Here is a 20,402-nt window from a genome sequence, read left to right on the forward strand (position 1 = left end):
CTGTATACCACGAGAGTCTGGACGTATTTAATACAGCAGGAGAGGGATGAGTGTTTCAGACAAAAAAAACCCCACCTCCCGCTTTGTTCTTGAGGTTCCCGTCTAAAAAAGTGATTTCCAAAATGGAAAAAAAAAACCCAACCCACAAAACTGCACTTTTGAGCCCCGGCCACGCTACCTGTAACTCTTCCAGAAGTGTCATTTTGTAACCCCCGTTTGGGTTCATCCTCACGTCAGTCACTGGGTTTTGGGGACAACTGAACCTCCAGGTCAGTCAGGGGCCCGATTCCCCAGGGACTGATGGAGTAGCCCTCACGGGAGGAGCTAAGTGGCACCCAGTGTGCACCAACTCCAGAGACACAATAGGGACCATTATGAAATCACAAGCTATGATGCGGATCCAGGCAGCTATTTAAAGCCACGCACCCCTAGACCCTTCCCACTTGGAAAACTTAGTGCCTGGGCAGAAGCCAGCTCTGCTTTGAGCAAAAACTCTCCAGAATAGAGAAAATTCCTGCATGAAAGGTGTCAGGCTCAAAAGTGTGCAGAAAGAAAAACCTTCACAGGCTCGTTCACCCTCCTGAGAGGCAAAGCCCATTAGCAGCATCATGTTTTCTCTCTTTTTCTTTCTAACAGTAGAGCTGAAGCTCTAGCATCCTGAGGATAACAAAAGGTACAAATATGGTAGGGAAAAAGAATATCTTATTGGATCAATGGGTAGATTCAGAAAAAAACCCTGCTACACAGTAGTTTATCCCGACTGCTAGCTAGAACCGAGAAGACTGTTTTTTCCACTTGGGTCAACAGTTCCGGTGAAACATACTACCCGTCTAGGACGGCTGCATCTGAGGAACAAGAATTAGTTATTTGCAATACAAGGAATGAGTCATTTTGTGTCATGATATTCACCAGACCGCACAGAGAAACAAGAGACAAATGCATTTGAATACCCATGTCTTGTGTTACGTTTTAACCACTTAACATTCCATGAGAAATACCCCAAGAGCTCAAGAAGAAAGAGCAGAAAGACAGGAGACAGGTGAAAGCCTAGAGCGCCAGCTAGACGGAATGAAAGACCCTCTTCCTTCTCTGAAGCTTCAGCAAGGCTTCCTTCACCTGCTTGTTCCTCCGACTGTCAATGACGGCGTTCAAACTGGGGCTGACGAGACTGTAGAAAAGGGAAAGAACTTTCTCCCTCCCAGAGGAGTTACCGCTCCCGGGCCCCGCGTACACGAAGATGGCGTTTCCATAAAAGACACCCACCACGGTCGGGTGGGAGCCACACGTGGAGGTGGTTTCGTGCCATCCTGGCACAGAGCGGATGCGCAGATCGGTGGCCAGGCTGTCCAGGGAGCAAATCGGGATTAAGGCTTAAAGGGAAGAGGAAGAAGCACACACAAACAGCAAAGATCAGGACTTTATTGGCAGGAGCGGCAGGGCAGGCCAGCTTTGAGACAGCAAGAATTTCACAGGAGAAGTGGACAACCTCGCAGGGGCCACAGGAAGGCAGGTGTAAAGCCAGAGAGGCTTGCAGTGTACCAAATACGAATGCCAAAGCCCACAAAACCGTGGCAAGGGTGAGGCGCAGCCTCCAGATCACGATGAGGGCATAGCGCAGGGGACGGCAGATTGCCACGTAGCGAACATGAGACATGACGGCCAGCAGCACGCACGCTGTAAGTGCAAAGATTAGATAAAGATGGCTCTGTGCCCCACACCCAGCAAAGGAGAGGGTTCTGCCTTATCCACGGAGGCTCCTTAGCGTACGGGGGACATTGCTGGAGGTGTAGCAGATGTCCGCGATGGAGAGGTGGCAGAGGAAGAAGTACATGGGGCTGTGGAGGCAGTAGTCCAGGCAGATAAGCAGAAAGACAAGTGCGTTTCCCATCAGAGTGGCAGAGCAGAGGGCAGAGAAAAGGCCAAAGAGGCAGCGCTGCAGGGCTGGGGTGCTGCAGAACCCCAGGAGGACGAATTCTGTGACCGTCGTTTCATTCTGCACGCTGTGCTGGAGGTGAGGCAGCACAAACTGCGACCACGGAGATCTGGAAGCGAAGGAGCAAGGAAAAGGAAAGAAAAAGGAGAGTTTTCCTAAGAATGTCAGGTCCTTTACTCTTTACGCTGCAGCTCCCTTCTCCCTGTTTTTCCCTCTGACTCCAGTGAAAGGTGCGTACTACCCTCCCCACGCTGAGCGACGTACATCTGAATTGCAAGCTCCAATCTCTCGGCAAACTTTGAGCAGTTTGACCAATCTCGCACAACTTTGCTGCCTAGCTTGCCCTTGAAGTCTTTCTTTTCCTGGGTTGGTTTTGGGGTTTTTTTTGCAGGGGGTGGGGAGGGGCAGGGTGTGGTTTCACTGTTGGAGAAGATAAGATGATGAAGATTGCAGGTGTCGATTAAAGTGAAGTCAGAACAACTTCAAAGCAGCTATTTCAAATTAAGTCCATATTAAAAGGAATGCACAGTTCACAGAATAATTCCAGTTTTACCATTAAACCAACCAGCATTTCCAAGCCACTGCTGTGTCCTCTTTACCTTCGTGAAATGCATTCCTATTGAATCCTGCAGTTGCTTGATCCAACTCCCCTTCCCAGCAGGGAGGCTACTGCAGGTCCGGGAAGGTCAAGCAGAATGTCACCTTGGTTCCTGCTGTGCAGCTGCTCGCCCTTACCAGTTTCGCAGGGTGCTGGTCAAGGTCCCTGGGCATCCCCTGGCACTTGTCTCCACGCAGCTCTCTGGTCTCCAAGATCTTCCGCCACTTCCAGGATATTTCCTCCAGCCAGGATCTTCACCTTTTCCTTCCTGGGTCCCTTGCTTCTCTTCAAGATCCCTTCTTCTTTCTGGGAACCCTTCTTTTTGACACCACCTCTTCTTTCTGGAACCTTACACCCCCAGTTTTCCCAATCTAAGTTGTCTATGTGAGCAGTACAATGCCTGATCAGCCTCCGAATTAAGGCTTCTGACTCCTAGCTCTTTATTAACTATAGGATTCGGGACACGCCACTTTTGCTTACTCCAGGTGTTACCCTAATTTACAACCAGCCCACGCCGGCTGCGTGTAGCAAGAAGCAGGCTTCTGCTTGACAGCTCAGAACTCAGTTTCAGACATTCACACGCACAGACCTTGCCGCACACGTGCACCCGGTCACGTGTTGCCTGGTAACCTTCACAGTTTGAGCCAGTTTTTTGTCTACGGCCGGGCTTCAGAGGCAGGGCATGGCCACAGAAGCGCATTCCCCCCGTCAGTCTGTGAGGTGAGCAAGGGAGAGTCAATACTTGTCTGGTGAGCCTCATACCCAGGCAATGTGGTCAAGCCCTCTCCTGCGACACCTGGCAAAAGCCACAGCAGGGTGCTCCCTTGCCTCTGCCTAGGTCACTGGGGTTCCCCTGCCTGCCATTGCTCCTTTGTCCTCCTCTGCGTTTGTGGAGATGAACCTTTAACCACACAACCTAACACCTACAACACCGGGAAAAAGAGAGGCTGCAGAGGGTCCAACGGGGAAGGTCGCCGATGTCGAATGCTCTTTGTGAGAGGCAGCACACCCAGCTCACCTCCTTGCTCCTGAGCTGCTCTATCGGAAGCACTGCGTGCAGGACGCTCTGTTCAACAGGCTGTGTCTGTATCTGACTGCCTTGTCCTTGCTACAGCACCGTGTGCTGGGGGAACGCCACGGAGAGCAAGGAGGACGCTCTTTCCCCAGGAGCAACGGAGGGTGCTCAGCTGAGTGCTGCTGCAGGGGCCAAAGTGGGGCAGGCAGGCAGGGAGGGGAACGCAGGAACGAGGGAGCTGGCAGTAACCGGCCAGTCTGGGAGATGCCCGAGAGGCTCGAGAACCCTGTAAGCACAGGACGAGCTTAGAGGAGGTTCAACGTGAGGCCCTGTGGTTAACCATCCCCTCCAGATCTGGACCTTCTCTGGTTCCCGAGTTACCGTGCAGTTCCACAGCCTGGTGCAGAGATCCTGACTGGGAGATCACTGTACCTCCAGGAGTTAGGGATCCACCTAACAGTTAACCTGAGCAGGTGCAGGTCTGTGCTGCACTGTACGTGCAGCGTGGCCTTCAGGCTGCGTCCCTACACATGTCCCTTGGCCGCAGGATAAACGGAGCTGGTTGACTGTAACAGAGGAGCCTCCAGGCAGCTCCTGCTTGGTACCACCGATTACGCCACCTGCGCGGTCCTGCCGTTATCTAAAGTGCAGCAAGAAGTCCGCGCGTGAACATCCTTTATGCATAGAGATGTTTTCTTCTAAGCAAAGTTGTATAACACTGTGAATGACCAAAAGGAGGAACTTCTCCACTGTAAAGTGTGCCAAGGGAAAATCCATCTGGGGTCTGCCCAATGCTGCATGAACGCAGGGTCCCCAGCATCTGAAGGGACCTAAGATTTACTTGCTACCTAGATGCCTCTTCTTCCTGGCTACGTCGCCTCCCAAGATCTTGCCCACCCCCAGCCTACTGGAGACGGGGGAATGTTAGAGAGACAGCCTTGATGCTGTGCCAGCACTGCTCAGCCATGGCCAAAACAATGCTGTGTTATCAACAGCTTTCTAGCTACCAGTACAGAGCACAGCACTACAAGGGCTGCTATGGGGTAAAGGAACTCCAACTCAGCCAGACCAAATACAGAAGGAAAGTGGAGGAACAACAGAGGGGGCAGCCCAGGGACACAGAGCCCCAGGTCTCATCTGGCCGCTCCTGTGACCATATGGTGTATCCAAAATCAAATACCTGAAGTGCTCCCTTAGATGCAGTTTACAGCCAGGGGACAAGAAGGTGGCAGTTCTGCATTTTGCAGCTCCCAGGCTGATGGCAGAGCCAAAGCAAAAAAAAAAACAAACCCAAAACCAAACCAACCAAGAGAGGTAAAACTGGTGCGCAGGGAGCAAATGCTTTTCTTTCACCTTAGGCCAACTGCTCGGATGCTTTCTATGCTGCCCTGCCACAGAGGGCATCCCTCTCGTACCAGTAAGAGACATAAGAGTGAATTAAAGCCAGGACCCCAAACCAGACCAAAAACCCAGTCATGATCAAGAAGAAAGTGGAGAATGCATCAACTATAGCAGAAAATTATTTTGGACATTCCCAGTTTACATTTGGAAAAAAGAGGAAAAAAAAAGAGGAGGAATTAGGTATTAAATGAAGAGCACTGAATGATAAAGCAGTAGCAGTCCCTCTACCACTACAAAGCCACACCCCCACACACACGTACGCACACAGACTGAACACCACCAAACTCCCCTTGACTGTGACGTTCCCCTCAGCTTGCTGGTCTAGAGATACTGAATGCCTGAAGCACACCAAGGATAACTGAAAACATCTGCATGGCTTTAATGGGAATCCTCCAACTGAAACAAAAATGCCTTCACTTTGCACTGAATTCCCCCGCTTTCACGTAACCAAACACTGACCTGCCCTAAACCCTGCAACAGAGAGCGCTGAACTTGCCTGGTCCTCCCAGCCCTATATACCTCCTGTGCTTCCACCAATCTCTTTTTTACACAAAAGAGTTTCATTGCTTGCTCTGCGAGAAGTTTTTCCCATGCCACTGCTTTTTTCCCTGCTGCTACGGAGACAAAATACCAGGGAGCCGACATGCTGCACGCTGTAAAAGAGTCCGTACCTGAATTCCTCTGAGCGACGACACACCCATGTAGAGAAAGACGCCAGAAAGCACAGGCATTGGTATAAACTGGGGGGGGGGGGAGAGAAAAAAAAGAAAGAATGCAATCCTTTCTTTTTCTGTATTGCATTTTCAGTATTACCACCCTCTTCCACAGGCACTGCCTAAAATTGCTTGAAGCTTTCCAGCTTCCATTCAGGCTTAGAGATGGGTCAGATTTTAACCATTGTTTTGCCATTTTGTGCACACGAGTGAGCTAAGGCTCTGCTTTAGGCTGAACTTGGGAGTTACCTCTCCTCAGAATAATCCTATTTTCCAGAAAGGTTGGAGGAAAATAGGCGATTTCACCCGTGCTACCCTATGCCACATTCTCTGGCGGTAGAAGAAATACTTCTGCCTATTCTTGGGGCAACAGGCAAAGGCCACAGGCCTCCTTTTAGCCTAGAGACGAGATTACTTTGTGGGAGGAACGTGCAAGGAAGCCCACGGGGATGACCTCAGTGTGTTTAGCTCCTGGGAACGGCTGCTCCGGGGCATTTGGGGAGCAAACTGCAGCCACTAAAGGGCTGCCTGTTTGAAAGACAGCAGATGTGCTGGTCTGAATATGCTCAACTGTAACCCATAAACATGGGCAGGCCTGAAAGACACCCAAAAATTCAAGCAGTTGCGTTGCTTGCTCGCCTCGAGCACACCAAACGGGGGCCTGAAGGGCTGCAAAACCTAACCGAGGCTGGTTCCCATCGTGGGTCAAGCCCCAAGGGTTGGGATCACCTCCTCCTCCTCCGCTCCACAACTAACTACTCAGGCCTGCAGAGAGGGGAGTTTTTTCTGTAACTTCCAACAAGCTCGCGGTTGTTGGGTGGTTTGCATTTTCCTCTCACCTTTAACACAGAAGTGAAGAAGACGGAGCAGCCCATGAGCACAAAGATCAGCAAGCCAGTGACTCTCTGCTCTCGTATCCCCAGAAACTTGGGTTGTTCTCCTGGAGCTGAGCAGTCAGACTCTACTTTGAGGCTATTCACGTGGGTGATGGACAGGACGGTCGCAGCCACAAACCAGGGCAGCCCCATCACAGAGCACACCCTGAGCATCTCTGCCACCACGAAAAGGTCCAGGTGGTACCCGCATCCTTTCTGCAGGCAGGAAAACAAGAAACAGAGCATCCCATAGCACAAGAGCAAGGATAACGTCGCAAGTCAGACTCAAACCCTGCTCGAGCACAAGTCAGCTTCTTCAGAAGTCAAAACAAGAAATGGAAACAAGTAACGGTGTATGCAGGCTTTGCACAAGCACCTGGCATGAAAATCTGGCAGGATTTCAGACACAATGGATATGCAGAGCTTGTGCGATACATACTTCTCCAACAAAAAAAACCAACCGACAACCCAAAAGCACCAAACCATTTTTTCCACTCACAAAGAAAATTCTACCACTTGCAAGGAAGGTGTGACTCTGAGTTATCCCTGGCAGCGCATCAAAACAATTCATTCCCCACACCTGCTGCTGCTGCCATTTTAAAACAAAAACGCAGTTCTCTACTGCTCCAAGATTAATTTGCTCCTCCAAAAGGTTGCTCATCTGAACTGCCCTGTCACTTGCTCCCTGCATCATCGTTAATCCAGGAGAGCATCCTGCCACGTAGCCTGACCTTGTCCCAAACCAATGCCTTCAGAAAGCATCGGGAATAAGAGTTTCTCCCCAGACCTGCAGCCCAGAAGGGGCTGGAGTCATCTCTCACAGGCCCTTACCTTCAGCTTGTGCTCCTTCCTGTTCACAATAACGGCACTGATCTGCTGGTCCATGAATATCAAGATGGTGCAGAGCAGAGCTGGGACGAGCGCCGCCAACACCGTCCACCAAGGGTTGGGTCCTATGGGGTTGATGAACCACCCGTGATCGCCTCTGGTAGGCTGCAACAAAGCCCACACATCAGCATCGTCTCCCAGCCCAGGCACTCCACTGGCTTTCATTTTCCCCTCCCTCCCTGTGTCAGAGCACCTCCCAGCCCTGGCTTCATGTCCCCCTCTCCCGGGGGCTTCAGCAGTGCCAGTCTCCTCTTTGCAAGCACCTCTAGATACTTCCCCTGTAGGTATCTAGTTTTGGGGCCATCTTCTTGTTTCCAGGAGGAAGCAAGGCACTTGGAGGTGGAAGAGGAGATGGTCACACCACCAGCATCTCCTCCAGACTCAGCCCTGCCCTGCCCCGGCATCACCTTGTGGCACCCCCACGTGCCAAAACACCCCGTTACCTTGAACGCATGGGGGACCTGGAGCTTCGGCGATGGGATCCCAACCACAAAGTCAAGGAGCACCATGATGACGATGGTGAGGAAAACAGCAAAGTCGCTCACTGTGGACCGCACCTGGAGCGAGAAACCAGAGGTGAGAGGGGCATGGCAAACAGGGCCGTAACGTGAGATGCAAGAGTTGCAGACATCCACAACACTAAGGCTGCTTAACCAAATCCCACCACCCCTCTGAGCACATGCAGCCTGATCCCTTGCTTAGATACTGCTGCTGTGTTTGTCCCTGTGAGATCTGGGGTCAGACAATAAAAAAAGCTTAACTAGGCCGACAAGGGTTGGTTTAAGTCAAAACCTAAAAATAATAATAATAATATTAAAAATAAGAAAACACGTCTGCCACTACAGCTACACTCACAGCTACAATGGCAACAAGGCACTGAGGCATCTTTTAGTCCTCAAAAGGAAGCTCCTCATTCAAATCTACTTTCCGCTCGAGCACATAATGCACAGAAGGTAGGGAAAAAATCCCACAACCCCAACCCCCAAAACTTTGGGAAACCTGACTTCCTACTACCTGAGGAGGAAAAAAAAAATTAAAAAAAATCAACCCCCAAAAATCTTCAATCTGGGGCAGGTCACGAGGCATGTGGGAAACGCTACGATGATTTTGCACTCATGGAAATGAGTGTGGGACATCCAAGCTCTTGCAGAGCTTGGCCTGCAAGGCCAATGATTCCTAGCTTAATCAAGTCCTAGTTTCTGCACGGGTGCCACCACCTGAAAAGAGAATTAACCTCAACAGTTCAGAACACTTTCCAAAAGCCTCTGAGGGCATCAACCTTGAACTGCTGTCTGATGATGATCACACCCTTGCAACAACGTACACAGGGAGCCAGATTATGCTGAGCCACTGCTTTTTTAGTAATACTTATGAATACTATCATTATTCTTTTTTTATAAGGGGCTGAGACACCAACAACTCATATAGTTTCAGACCAAGTTTGAGCCCTGCAGAACACTCCTTCAGCAGGACCCAATCTAGAGGCACCTGCTTAAAAATACAACCCTTAAACCTAAGCAGCTCCAGCTCCTTTTTCAGAGCCGCTCAAACTTCTGGAATTATTACAGATCGCAGCCTCCAGCAATTCCCAGTCCCCTCTCAAACTAAAAGCTCCAGAGCTCCTCGACTGAGCTGGTCAAGGTTTTGCCCACTCACAGAAGCACTTGCCCATCATCTCTGCCTGCCTGACTAGCAGACACAAGCAGATTCCTCCAGGGCAATACCCTCAGGGAAAGTCTCTTTTTCACTTCTAAAGGACCATCCTCCTCACTTGTTTTACATCCTCCCCAGCGGACCAGGCTGCTCAGCACCCTGTGCTTTAGTTACTTTGCTGGCTGCTAACTCAAACTTCCCATTGCAGCCTTACCACACAACTGTTACCTCCCACAACCCTCCTATTCATTGTCCCCTGCACACCCAAAGGCCGCTTTCCTTTCTCTGCCTTGCATGCCAGCAGTACCACAGACTAAAACACTCTCCCTTCACTCTCCTTTCTCAGGCTTGCCACTACAGTGCCTTCTAGAAACTGAGAGCAGCAGTTATCCTAAAAGGCCTGCTCAGCCCCTCTGCCTGCAGCAGAGGCACGCTCTTCTTTCCAAACAACACGACAGGTTTGTCACAAACACGTCGCAAAGAGGAGTGGCAGCGCAAGGGGAACCTTGTGAAAGAAAAAATCCCAAGAGCACAACAAACAACTGCTGCCACTGAGAGTTTCCAAAGACTCTTTCCACATCCACACTTGAGCGCCAGATTGCCAGGCCAGCAAAAGGCATATTGCTACCAGCAGACAGCCCAAGAAAGAAGGACATACTTTGAGTACGGAGCTCCACGGCTGTGCTGGTTTTGACTGGCAGAGAGTTAATTTTCCCCACAGTAGCTTGCACGGGGCTACGTTTTGGATTTGTGCTGAAAGCAGTGCTTACACAGCATCAAGGCCTTTTCTGCTCCTCACCCCACCCCACCAGGGAGTCAGCTAGGGGTGCACAAGAAGCTGGGGGGGCACAAGGCTGGGACAGATGACCCCAACTGACCCAAGGGATATTCCAGACCACAGGATGTCACACTCAGCAATATAACTGGGGGAAGAAGAAGGAAGGGGGGACATGCCCAAGTAACTGTTAGGCGTGATGGAACCCTGCTTTCCTGCAAACTAAACACCTGCCAGACAATGGGAAGCAGTGACTGAACTCCTGACTTTGCTTTGCTCGCGTGCACAGCTTTTACTTGTTAAACCATCTTTATCCCAACCCGCGAGTTGATTCACCCTTCCGATCCTCTCCCTCCTCCCACTGCGGGGCTGCGAGCGAGCGGCCGTGCGGGGCTTAGCTGCCGGCTGGGGTTAAACCACTACAGAGGCTCGAGAGCTTCTCAGCTGAACGCTTTAAACAACATTTCAAAACACCGTCAGTAAAACCAGCCTCTTTTCCCACTGAAGCACGAAACCCACGCACGGCACTGGAACAGGAGCGCTTTTTACAGCTCCCATTACTCCCATTACACTCCCGTGCAAGCCCAGTAGCCCCTCGGAAGCGACCGCTTTCACGGTCAGTGAAAGAGGGCAGGAAAAAAGCAGCCCCCCCAGTCCCGTCTGAATTGAGGGTCTCCTAGGAACCTCCTGGTTTCAGGCAACCGACAGGTAGGTACCTGCTGTCGAGGACGTCCTCCGTTCTCCCAGCCGAGGGAAGGAAGCAGGAGAGCCAACGGGACGCGACTGCTCTGGAAATGCCACTGCCGACCTCCCTGAAGCTCCCTCCAGGGCCTCTTGCCCCGGGGGCTGCCAAGAACGCCCGGGCAGGACTGTGTCGCAGCCCGCCACCCACGCCAGGCTGGGAGGGAGGGAGACCCCCGGCGGCTGCGGGTCCCTTCCCTGCGGGGACAGCCGGCAGAAACTCCTTTCTCTCCACACACAGCCGCACGTCTCCGCGGTGCCCGCCGGCCTCCGCCGGACAGCCACCAGCGGCAGGCAGTCCCCTGCTGCCCCCGCAGCCCCGGGGGCGGCAGGGAGGGGCCGGGGCTGGCCGGGCCTGCGGGGGGAAGGCCGGGACCCGGCGCCCCGGCCTGCCGCGAGGGGAGATGCCGCCACCGTCGCCGCCGCCTCAGCCCCGCTGCCGGCCTGCGAGGCCCCCGGGCAGCCCACCGCGCCAAGCAGGAGCTCTCCTTCGGCGGGTCCCGGGACATCCCCGCTGAGCTCAGCCAAACCCTCCTCGCTGGGCAGCAGCTGGCAGGACAAAGAAACCCGGGTGGGCGCAGGACAGAGACACGGCGAGAGCGACCTGCCCTTCCCGGGAAAGAGGAGTCAGCCACGGCTCTCCCGGGACTGATGCCCCACGCCCACCCGTGCCTTTGCACCAAACAGGCTGGAAAAGGTCCCTGGCTGCCGACCCCAAACGCGCTCCCCCGCAGGAGCTCCCCGGACCCTGCTCGGGGCACCAGGGCTGGGCTCAGGAAGGAGTTTTTTCCCCCGGGCAGATTGGCACAGCTCCCGGGGGGAGTTTCCCCTTCCTCTGCAGCACTGAGCACAGCCCCTTGCCGGGGTCCTCGGGGCCATTTCTGGCCAGCGAGTCCCTGCTGTTGCAGGAGCAGGAGTCCAGCTGTGCCCTCCAGCCCTCTGCCTCTCTTGGCAGGGGAACCTCACGCACCTCCACGTCTCCAGGTCACCTGCAAAACAAGGAGCCTCAAGGAAGCCGACTTTGCCCTGGTGCTTTTAAGCTGGCACACTGCCGTGGGGAGAAGAGAAAGCCGGGGGGTGTCTTATCTATCTATCAATCTATCAATCTATCGATCTATCGATCTATTGATCTATTTATCCCTGCTGGGAGGGAATGAAGATGAGGGAGCCAGGCTCTTCTCAAGAGTGCCCAGTGAGAGCACCAGCGGCCACAGGCACAAATTAAAACACATGATATGCTCCAGCTGCACATGAGAAATCAACTTTTTCCTGTCAACGTAGTCAAACACTGGCACAGGTTGCCCAGGGAGTTTGCGGAGTCTCCGTCCTTGGCGATGTTCAAAACCCAAGGGCACGTTGTCCCGGGCAACCTGCTCTAGGTGAGCCTGCTTGAGCAGGCGGGTTGGACCAGAGGAACTCTACAGGTCCCTTCCAACCTCCACCCTCCTGTGTGAGTCCGTGCTTTGGTTTCACTCCTAAAGCACCTGAACTCAGCCCTGATGCCTGCGGGAAAGGATGCTGGGACAAGGCAAGATCCCAGACTCCTCCCCGAGGACTCATCACAAAACCCCATCTACCTACTCCAGAATATCGTATGGCAGACACACTCAGAAGAGAGAAAAGATCCTTTTGTTGCAAACATCAACTGCGACGGGGGGCGGGCCTGGGAGTCACAGGGCTTCAACCAGTAACAGGGAAACGAAACAGAGTCAGAGAGCACTGATAAACCCATGAAGGCAGGAATAGGCATGACTCGCTTCCCCTTTCTTTGGGGAACACCGTTGACAAGGAATTGTTCATAGCCCAGAAGAGAGAGCTATGGCTGGCATCAACCAGGGGACGGCTCTGGCGCCTTATCCCCACGGGAAATGCCCTTAGAGACCTGCATGCGTGCACAGATGCACAGGGCCCCTGTGCCACGCAGCAGGGCTCGATGGGGAGCCCCTGGGGAGCGGCCATGGAGTTATTTCCAAGCCCCGCGCAGCACCGTCCCTTGCCAGCGGGTCGGACTGACTTGCAGCAGCGCTGAGAGTTGGGAAAGATGGGCAGCAGAGCCTGGTACACACCTGGGCTTCCTGAACTGCTGGACCTTCCTGCATCTTTTCACCGGTCCGTCCCCAAAAACGTTTTCTCTCTTCCTCCTCCTCTTTTCTGCGTGTCTGTCACTCTTCTCTCCCCAGACCTGTTTTCTCTTTCGTTTTTTCTTTTTCTCCTTGTCCTGGGGAGAGCCTGCAAACCTTTTCATCCCACAGCGGTATGAGGTAGGGAAAGGCACGACCCACTGGAGTCGGTTCTGATTTTAACCAAAGCGAGCTCGTTTTACCATCTTTCCTCTGACAGGTTTGCCAGCTCTTCTGGGTGCACCAGGGGCTCTGCCGCGCTCTCAGGGGTGGTTGGAGCCAAAGCAACGGGTGCCTACAACAGAAATGAATTAGAATTCTAATTAGAATTAGAATTCTAACTTAGAATTCTTCAGAGCTCTTTTCTTTCATCATTTCATGTGCTTGTAAGCGACTGTAATGCCACCTGCACGTGCTTTGCAGACAGTCTATTTATCACAGGCAATCCAAAAGCACCTGTACCATTGCTGTAATAAACTGCGCTGCTCATTCATCTAGTCGAGATAGTTTGTTTGCGCGTGACAGAAATGTCAGAGTCAGCAGGTGGCAAGGGACACCCTGGAGTAGCAGGCGACTCTTTGGCAAAATGCTGCCTTAGCCCTACAGAGAAGATTCCTTTGGCTGGTTTGCATTAGCCCTTTCTTCCAAAGGCCTCACTTTGGAACACGGGATTCACATTGGTGTGTGACACTCAGTTTGTTTCTGGCAGCTCAACAAACACAGGAATACTGTGTCTTGGGTAGGAGGGTAGCTCCTACACCACGCTGAGCCTCGACATATTTAACATCGTCGGGATGGAGCCCCAGGAGCCGCGGAAGGATGCGGGGATGGACCTGCCACCATCCCCGTCTGCCACGGCAGAGCAGCCGAGGAAGAGGCAGGCGCAGAGCTCCTTGCCAATGCCACCCAGCAAGCGCAGGGCTCTGGCAGATGACATGGGGGTGTGAGGGGGGATCAGACGGGGGTGAGATGGAGACGGGGGGAGTGGGGCGTGGGAGGGGGGGATCAGACAGGGGTGAGATGGAGATGGGGGGAGTGGGGGGTGGGAGGGGAGGGGGGTGGATTGGTTGGGGGGGGTTGAGGGGGTGGGTGGGAGGCGGGTGGGGGGTAGGGTGGGTTTAGAGCAGCTTTGGTGGGACCTTTTCTTTTGTCTTTCCCATTAAAAGCTCTTTCTCCAGAACCGCTCCATGCCTGTGTGGGACGGGGAGGGAGCGCGGGGGGCACCGGGAAACAGCCCCCAAGAGGTGCAAAAGACCCGCCGAGCCCCAGATCCGAGCCAGCAAGCCCCGAGGGGAACCCAGCCACCCCCAGGCCTGAGTCACCACCAGCGCGGCAGGCGATGGTGGGGGGGGGGGGGGGAACGGGAACAACTCCCCTGTCCCCTTCCCCAGGGGAAGCAGCCCTTTGGTGGGGAAGCCAGGACAGACAGGTCCCTGCAGGACTCACGGACACGGCCCCACGCAGAAAGCAGCACAGAGCCCCTGCGACAATGACAGACCTTGGGGGCCGGGGGGACACACGGGCACACACGACAGCAAGACCTGCAAGGCATTCGTCTTGAACCCGACCGGCGGGGACAGGGCTCGCTGCAAAGCCCTTCAAAGCCTCAAGACGATCACGCCCTTCCTCGGGTCCCACCGCGCTCAGCCCCGCAGCCCAGCTCTGCCTCACCGACACAGCAAAATAACCCCCAATCACCCCAAGAATGGCGAGGGAGGGAGCTGCGGGCCAGCCAGGGGCCCTCCTCCCCTTCTCTGGCTGCACCTTGGGCAGCCGCAAGACCGGGAAGGGGGGAAAAAATGAATCTCTCAAATCTCAGCACCAGCCAGCAAGTGCCTGGAAAGCTCACCTCTCCTTATTGCCCATTTCCCATCCCAGCTCCACAACCCAGGAGCAAGGCAACCCACGGCACCTTCGAGAAGCAGCCTCACCTGCAGGGTGAGGTCCCCCAGCACCGGGGGGTTGGGGGGGCTGAGCCCCTTCCTTCGGGCAGTCCCAGGGGTGCCGCTGGGGCAGCGGGAGCCGCTCCGGACCCCGGGCAGGCGCAGTCCCGTCGGCGTCAGCACGGCGCAGCTCCCGGTGCCGCTGCTGCTCAGCGTCTCGCCCCGCACGCCGACTTGCCCCAAGCACTGGCCTTGCCCCAAAACTGGCCCCTGGAGCCGCTGCAACACCACCGCCCGCAGCTCTCGGGGACCACCGAGAGCCCTTCTTCTGCTCGAGAGGAGGAGGAAAAAGGAGAGAACAGAAAAGGAAAAGCCCCAAACCCAAACATCAAGGAGCCTCAGCGCCGGAGGAAGAGCTCTCCTCTCCCAAAGCAGCCTGGGGAAACCGTGGCCAGAAGAGCTGAAGCCAGCCCTGGGCTGGCTTTGAGGCAACCAACTGTTCACCGCTTCCCCAGCTGTTCACCCTCCCTGGTTGGAGGACTGCCGCAGCCCACGGAAGGCAGAGAGCAGGGCCCAGCTCTGCACCACCAGCGAGTGCTTTGCTTTGCAGGGACACAGACAGCCTGAGCAGAGCCTGGACCTCCCCGTCCACCTCACCGCAGACAGCCAGAGCACACCCAGACACCGCTCACCACCCAGACTGGACAGACCAGGGAGTCGTCTTTAAGGCGAAATTCCCTCGCGCTAAATTCGGGTGAAACGACACCAAACGACCGGTTAAAGATTGGAGTTAGCACAGAAGCGAACGGAACTGGGGAGGCGTGGAAGCAGGGGGCAGGGTTTCTCACCACAGGAATTGGCATAAGACTACTTCTCTAAACGCTGTAACCACAGACATCAATTCAGGGAAGCAGTGATAGCATATTCCCATACATTCTGTACGGCACGTCTAAATATTTTGATGGTTTTAGTGTTTTGGACCAGCCGTGGAAACTGGTTGGCTGCTAGGTGACTGTAAAAGTGAGCTTTGGTAAAGAATTGTTAGATTTCTTATCCTAAGGCTATGATTGAAGACAAAAGTATAGCCAAGCCATTAACTAGTAGAGGTAGTTACTCAGAAGTTTTGCAGTTCTTTGCTCCTAGCACTAGATGTTCCTGTACGCTCGATGAGAACAGCGTTGAAAGTGGCCACATGTGATTGAAGCTGCGTTAAGCTTCAAGAGCAAAGGACAAGAATCAAGACTTCAAGGACAGCCAGCAAGAACTTCAAATGGGTCGGTGGTCGCAAAAGCAGCCCTTCGACTCAAATGGATCCTTCCTTGTGCGTGAGCAGGTGTAGGCAGTACTAAGATAATCAGTTACAATCATTTTTACGTACGTGTATACTAATCTGATTCATATGCAATTCGTTATTCTAACTAACCTGTTAGTGCTGAAGCTGTGGCATGCACGCGAGGTGGAACTATCCCCCGTGCATCCAGCGCTGCAATAAAGAATGCCTGCTTTCTAAAACTCCAAAACGAGTCTCAGAGAGTTTCTTCGACCGGCTTTTCGGTATCCTAAGGAGATCCCTCCCGCTGAGTCACGAGGTTCCGAGCAGACCCCCTGGCTTTCTAGACTCCTCCTCAGAGAAGGGCCCAGGGGCGGCTGGATCCACTCTTAGTCTCAGACTTGGTCAACCGTTTATATCTTGAAACGGATGAGGTCTAGGGATTGTGGAAAAGGCAAGAGAGAAGAAGACAGAGAGAGAGAAAGGAAAAGAGAAAGATTTCACCAGTCCTGCTCCAGCGTTGGTTCAGTCAGCCAAGGTGTCCAGTCAGCCTAGGGGTCCAGTCCCGGTGTTCTCGCACGCCCGGGGCTTCAGTTTGTGTCCTTTTATCATCCTTGCCCCTCCTTCGGGCGGGCACCCAAACTCCTCAGGTTAATGAGCAGCTTGTGAGCCTTTGGGCTTGGGGGTCATCTGGGGAGTAACTTCTCCTTGCCTGCAGACATGGCCATTGTTTATCTTTGTATCAGAACAGCTGATCAGAACAGGGAGCTGGGCAGCCTCCAGCACGCCCTCCCCCTCCTGTTGCTGAGGTCTGAGCTGATGGGCTTTTCCCCTTGGTTCCTTGCTGTGCAGGCTTTGTCTTCAAGCAGAACTTGCCCCACCACAACGTTTGAGACGGTACCTCTTGCAGTCTCTCACAACACCCAGGCATCCTCCACGTGAAGGCCACTTCCCACCCCGGCTGGCCAACGCAGCGCACTGCCTACCTTCTTGAAGGACGGCAGCAGTTTGATGCTGACGAAGCCCATCTTGTTCTTCGGGATGTGTTTCAGGAGGAAAGCATCCTTGGCCAGGTTCTCGTCAGAGAGGGGGAATTCCACCTGGGACACAATCCTCCTGGCCAGCTGCGGGTCGGGGACGCACTTCTCGCAGTCCAGGACATCAGCCCCCAAAACATGGCTCGCAGCGCAGAAGCTCCTGGCAAAGCAGCAGGGACACAGGTGTGAGCTGGTGGCCTTTGGGATGAGCAGCACTGCCCAGTCCCAGCCACAGCGGTCCGTGCAGATGGCGGAGTGTTGAGGAGCGGGGTTGCTCAGCTGCGCTCTGAAATGAAATCCAGTTTTATGTTTTCACGAGCGCGGTTGCCTTCACGCCCCCGGCATCGGTCCTTGCCACGACTTACAAATTGGCAGCCAGAGGTGCCTCGCCAACAGAGAGCAATCTCTTTCATTAACAGGATACAGGCCGGGAGAGATCTTGGGCCTCCGGTTCACGGCGGTTGTCCCCACTCCCCCAGGCCACACACCGTTCCCACAGCGGGAGCGACAGGCCTGCGTTCCTACCGAGGGTGTCCTTGGGAGCGCCAAATCCTCCAAGTACCAGGACGGGATGTACTAACCCCATCCCTGTGGAGCACAAACAGCCCCAGCCTCTCCTCATGGGACGTTGTGCAGAACCCAGGCCTTTTCTGGGAGCACGCGGCGGCGGGTACTGTCTCCTCCTGGGTGTCACGCACCCAGGGCAAGCGCGGCCCCCTCCGACGGGGATCCAGAGCTGCTGCTTTTACGACCGGGTGACTAAAAGCCCTGACAGCACTCCTTGAGCTGGGGGAAAGCACGCCACCGAGTGACACCGCGGGACCCTCCTTCGCGCCCTCAAAGCCCTTTCTCCTATTTCTGCGTCACTCCAGCCAAGGCAGCGAACAGAAGCACGGCCAATAGTCACAAATGCGTTGGCCACCTGCCACAAGGAGGCTGTGGCCTCGGCTTGGTCCCCTCTCGGCTCGGCCGAATCAACTTGTTCTTTTTCCCCCACCGGAAAAATACTGTTGAAAGCCAAGAGTATTGGCACCCACAGCCCCTGAGAGCCGCCTCTAGGCCCCAGGGGCCCCCCAGCCTCCCTTAACCCTTTCCCTCCCCAGGAGGAGCTGGGGAGGCTCTTGGGGGGAGGGCGGGGGCGGTGCGGAACACAGCGAGCCCCCGCATTCCTTCCTGGGAGACGCCAAAGAGTCCTTAGCAGCCAACAGCCAGAAGGGACCATGGCGCAGCCACCACGGCAGCTCCCGCCGCGTGGGCCCTGGGGCCCCCCGGCGTCCCAGCGTTTTCAGACTTTTGTGCTCCCCGAAACCTTCTACCCTGGAGGTAGGGACCCGTCCCAAGCCCCGCAGCCCAGGGACGCTCGTGGGGGCAAGAGCAGAGCTCACCGCCGGCCATGGCTCCTCTCTCTCTCTCTTAGGCCCAGCCAACCTGTACCATCTGCCCGGGCAGGAGCAGCCCTTCCCTGCAGCCTGGGCACCCCTGCCATGGGGGCCACTCCAGGCCCCCCAGGCACCACCAGCAGCTATGGCACCCCAGTCTGTTCTGGCACCTTTGGCATCCCTGTCACACCCGTCCCCCCGGCGGTTTTCGCACGGGCGTTCAGCAAGCCCGCGGGAGCACCCTTGCCCTCGCCTGGGTGACGCGTGCCCACTCAATCCAATCTGCGGAGAACTTCCCAAATATCTGGGGCCACCTCTCCCATTTCACCTCCTAGAAGGGAGTCCCCTCCCCGACGTGCAACCGCGTCCCACCGGCACAGCAGCTCCCCACGCGCCTGGCGCAGAGCTGGGGCATGTCGGCCGTGGGGGATGGCTTGGTGGGTGCCCCCAGAGAGTCCCCCCAGCCCAGCACGGCTCCCTCTCACCCACACAGGTCTGAAGATGGCTCCGTGGGGCTGCCCCTTCGACCCCCGGCTCTACCACATCCAGTGGACAGCCACCAACCTGCCTCCACCGGCCAGCGCCACGCTCGGCCAAGGCGCTGCTTCTCTGCCAGGGGCTGCCCTGTGGGGGCCCTGGGGCTGCGGGGCCCCCCTGGCCTGGGCAGCCCCGGGGACCCCCCAGGGCCAGCCACAGTACCTCGCCCCCTACCAACGTCAGGCAAGACTGGTGGCCCCAGCCTGCCCAGTGCTGCCGACATGCAGCCCCAGCTACCAGCACATCGAGGGGCAGTCGGCAGAGATCAACACCTCCGGCATGGCCACCCCTGCAGGGGCACCCCTGGGCAGTGACATCCCCCCAGGCAGCGATGTCCCCCCCAGCCCATCCGCTGCCCACCAGAGTCAAGCCCTGGGGGACACTGCAGGTGATCTTGCCGCGTCCGAGGACATGCTTCTTGAAGAGGCCCTCACATTATTTGAGTGCTCCACGGATGCGGTGGGGGCCAGCCAGGGCTGTCCTAGCAGCAGCCCCGTGCCTGGCCACCCTGGGGGCACCAGCGGAGAGGGGACAGGGGTGGCTCCAGCCTGCCCAGTGATGCCGATATCCATCCCCGGCTACCAGTACATCGACGGGCAGCTGGTAGAGATCGACACCTCCGGCACGGCCACCCCTGCGGGGGCACCCCTGGGCAGCGACATCTCACTGGGCAGCGACGTCCCCTCGGGCAGCGACGTCCCCCCCAGCCCCTGCGCTGCCCCTCACACACAAGCCCTGGGGGACATCGCAGAGCTCCTTGCAGTGCCTGACCAGGAGCTTCTTGAAGAGGCCCTCAGGCTCCTTGGGTGCTCCCTGGACACGGTGGGGGCCAGCCAGGATGGTCCCAGCAGCAGCCCCGTGCCTGGGGACACCGAGGGCACCGGCGCAGCCACCCCCGACTGGGACTTCAGCCCCTTGTCGCTGCCGGACGAGCTGCTCACCCTCGACTCCTGCATCCCCGAGCTCAGCGACACCACGCTGAGCCTCGACATATTTAACATCGTCGGGATGGAGCCCCAGGAGCCGCGGAAGGATGCGGGGATGGACCTGCCACCATCCCCGTCTGCCACGGCAGAGCAGCCGAGGAAGAGGCAGGCGCAGAGCTCCTTGCCAATGCCACCCAGCAAGCGCAGGGCTCTGGCAGACGACATGGGGGTGTGAGGGGGGATCAGACGGGGGTGAGATGGAGACGGGGGGAGTGGGGCGTGGGAAGGGGGGATCAGACAGGGGTGAGATGGAGATGGGGGGAGTGGGGGGTGGGAGGGTAGGGAGTGGACTGGTTGGGGGGGGTGAGGGGGTGGGTGGGAGGCGGGTGGGGGGTAGGGTGGGTTTAGAGCAGCTTTGGTGGGACCTTTTCTTTTGTCTTTCCCATTAAAAGCTCTTTCTCCAGAACCGCTCCGTGCCTGTGTGGGACGGGGAGGGAGCGCGGGGGGCACCGGGAAACAGCCCCCAAGAGGTGCAAAAGACCCGCCGAGCCCCAGATCCGAGCCAGCAAGCCCTGAGGGGAACCCAGCCACCCCCAGGCCTGAGTCACCACCAGCGCGGCAGGCGATGGGTGGGGGGTGGACAGGAACGGGAACAACT

The sequence above is a fragment of the Accipiter gentilis genome, unplaced genomic scaffold (genome assembly GCF_929443795.1).
Source record: "Accipiter gentilis unplaced genomic scaffold, bAccGen1.1, whole genome shotgun sequence".
Classification (NCBI taxonomy): Eukaryota; Metazoa; Chordata; class Aves; order Accipitriformes; family Accipitridae; genus Astur; species Astur gentilis.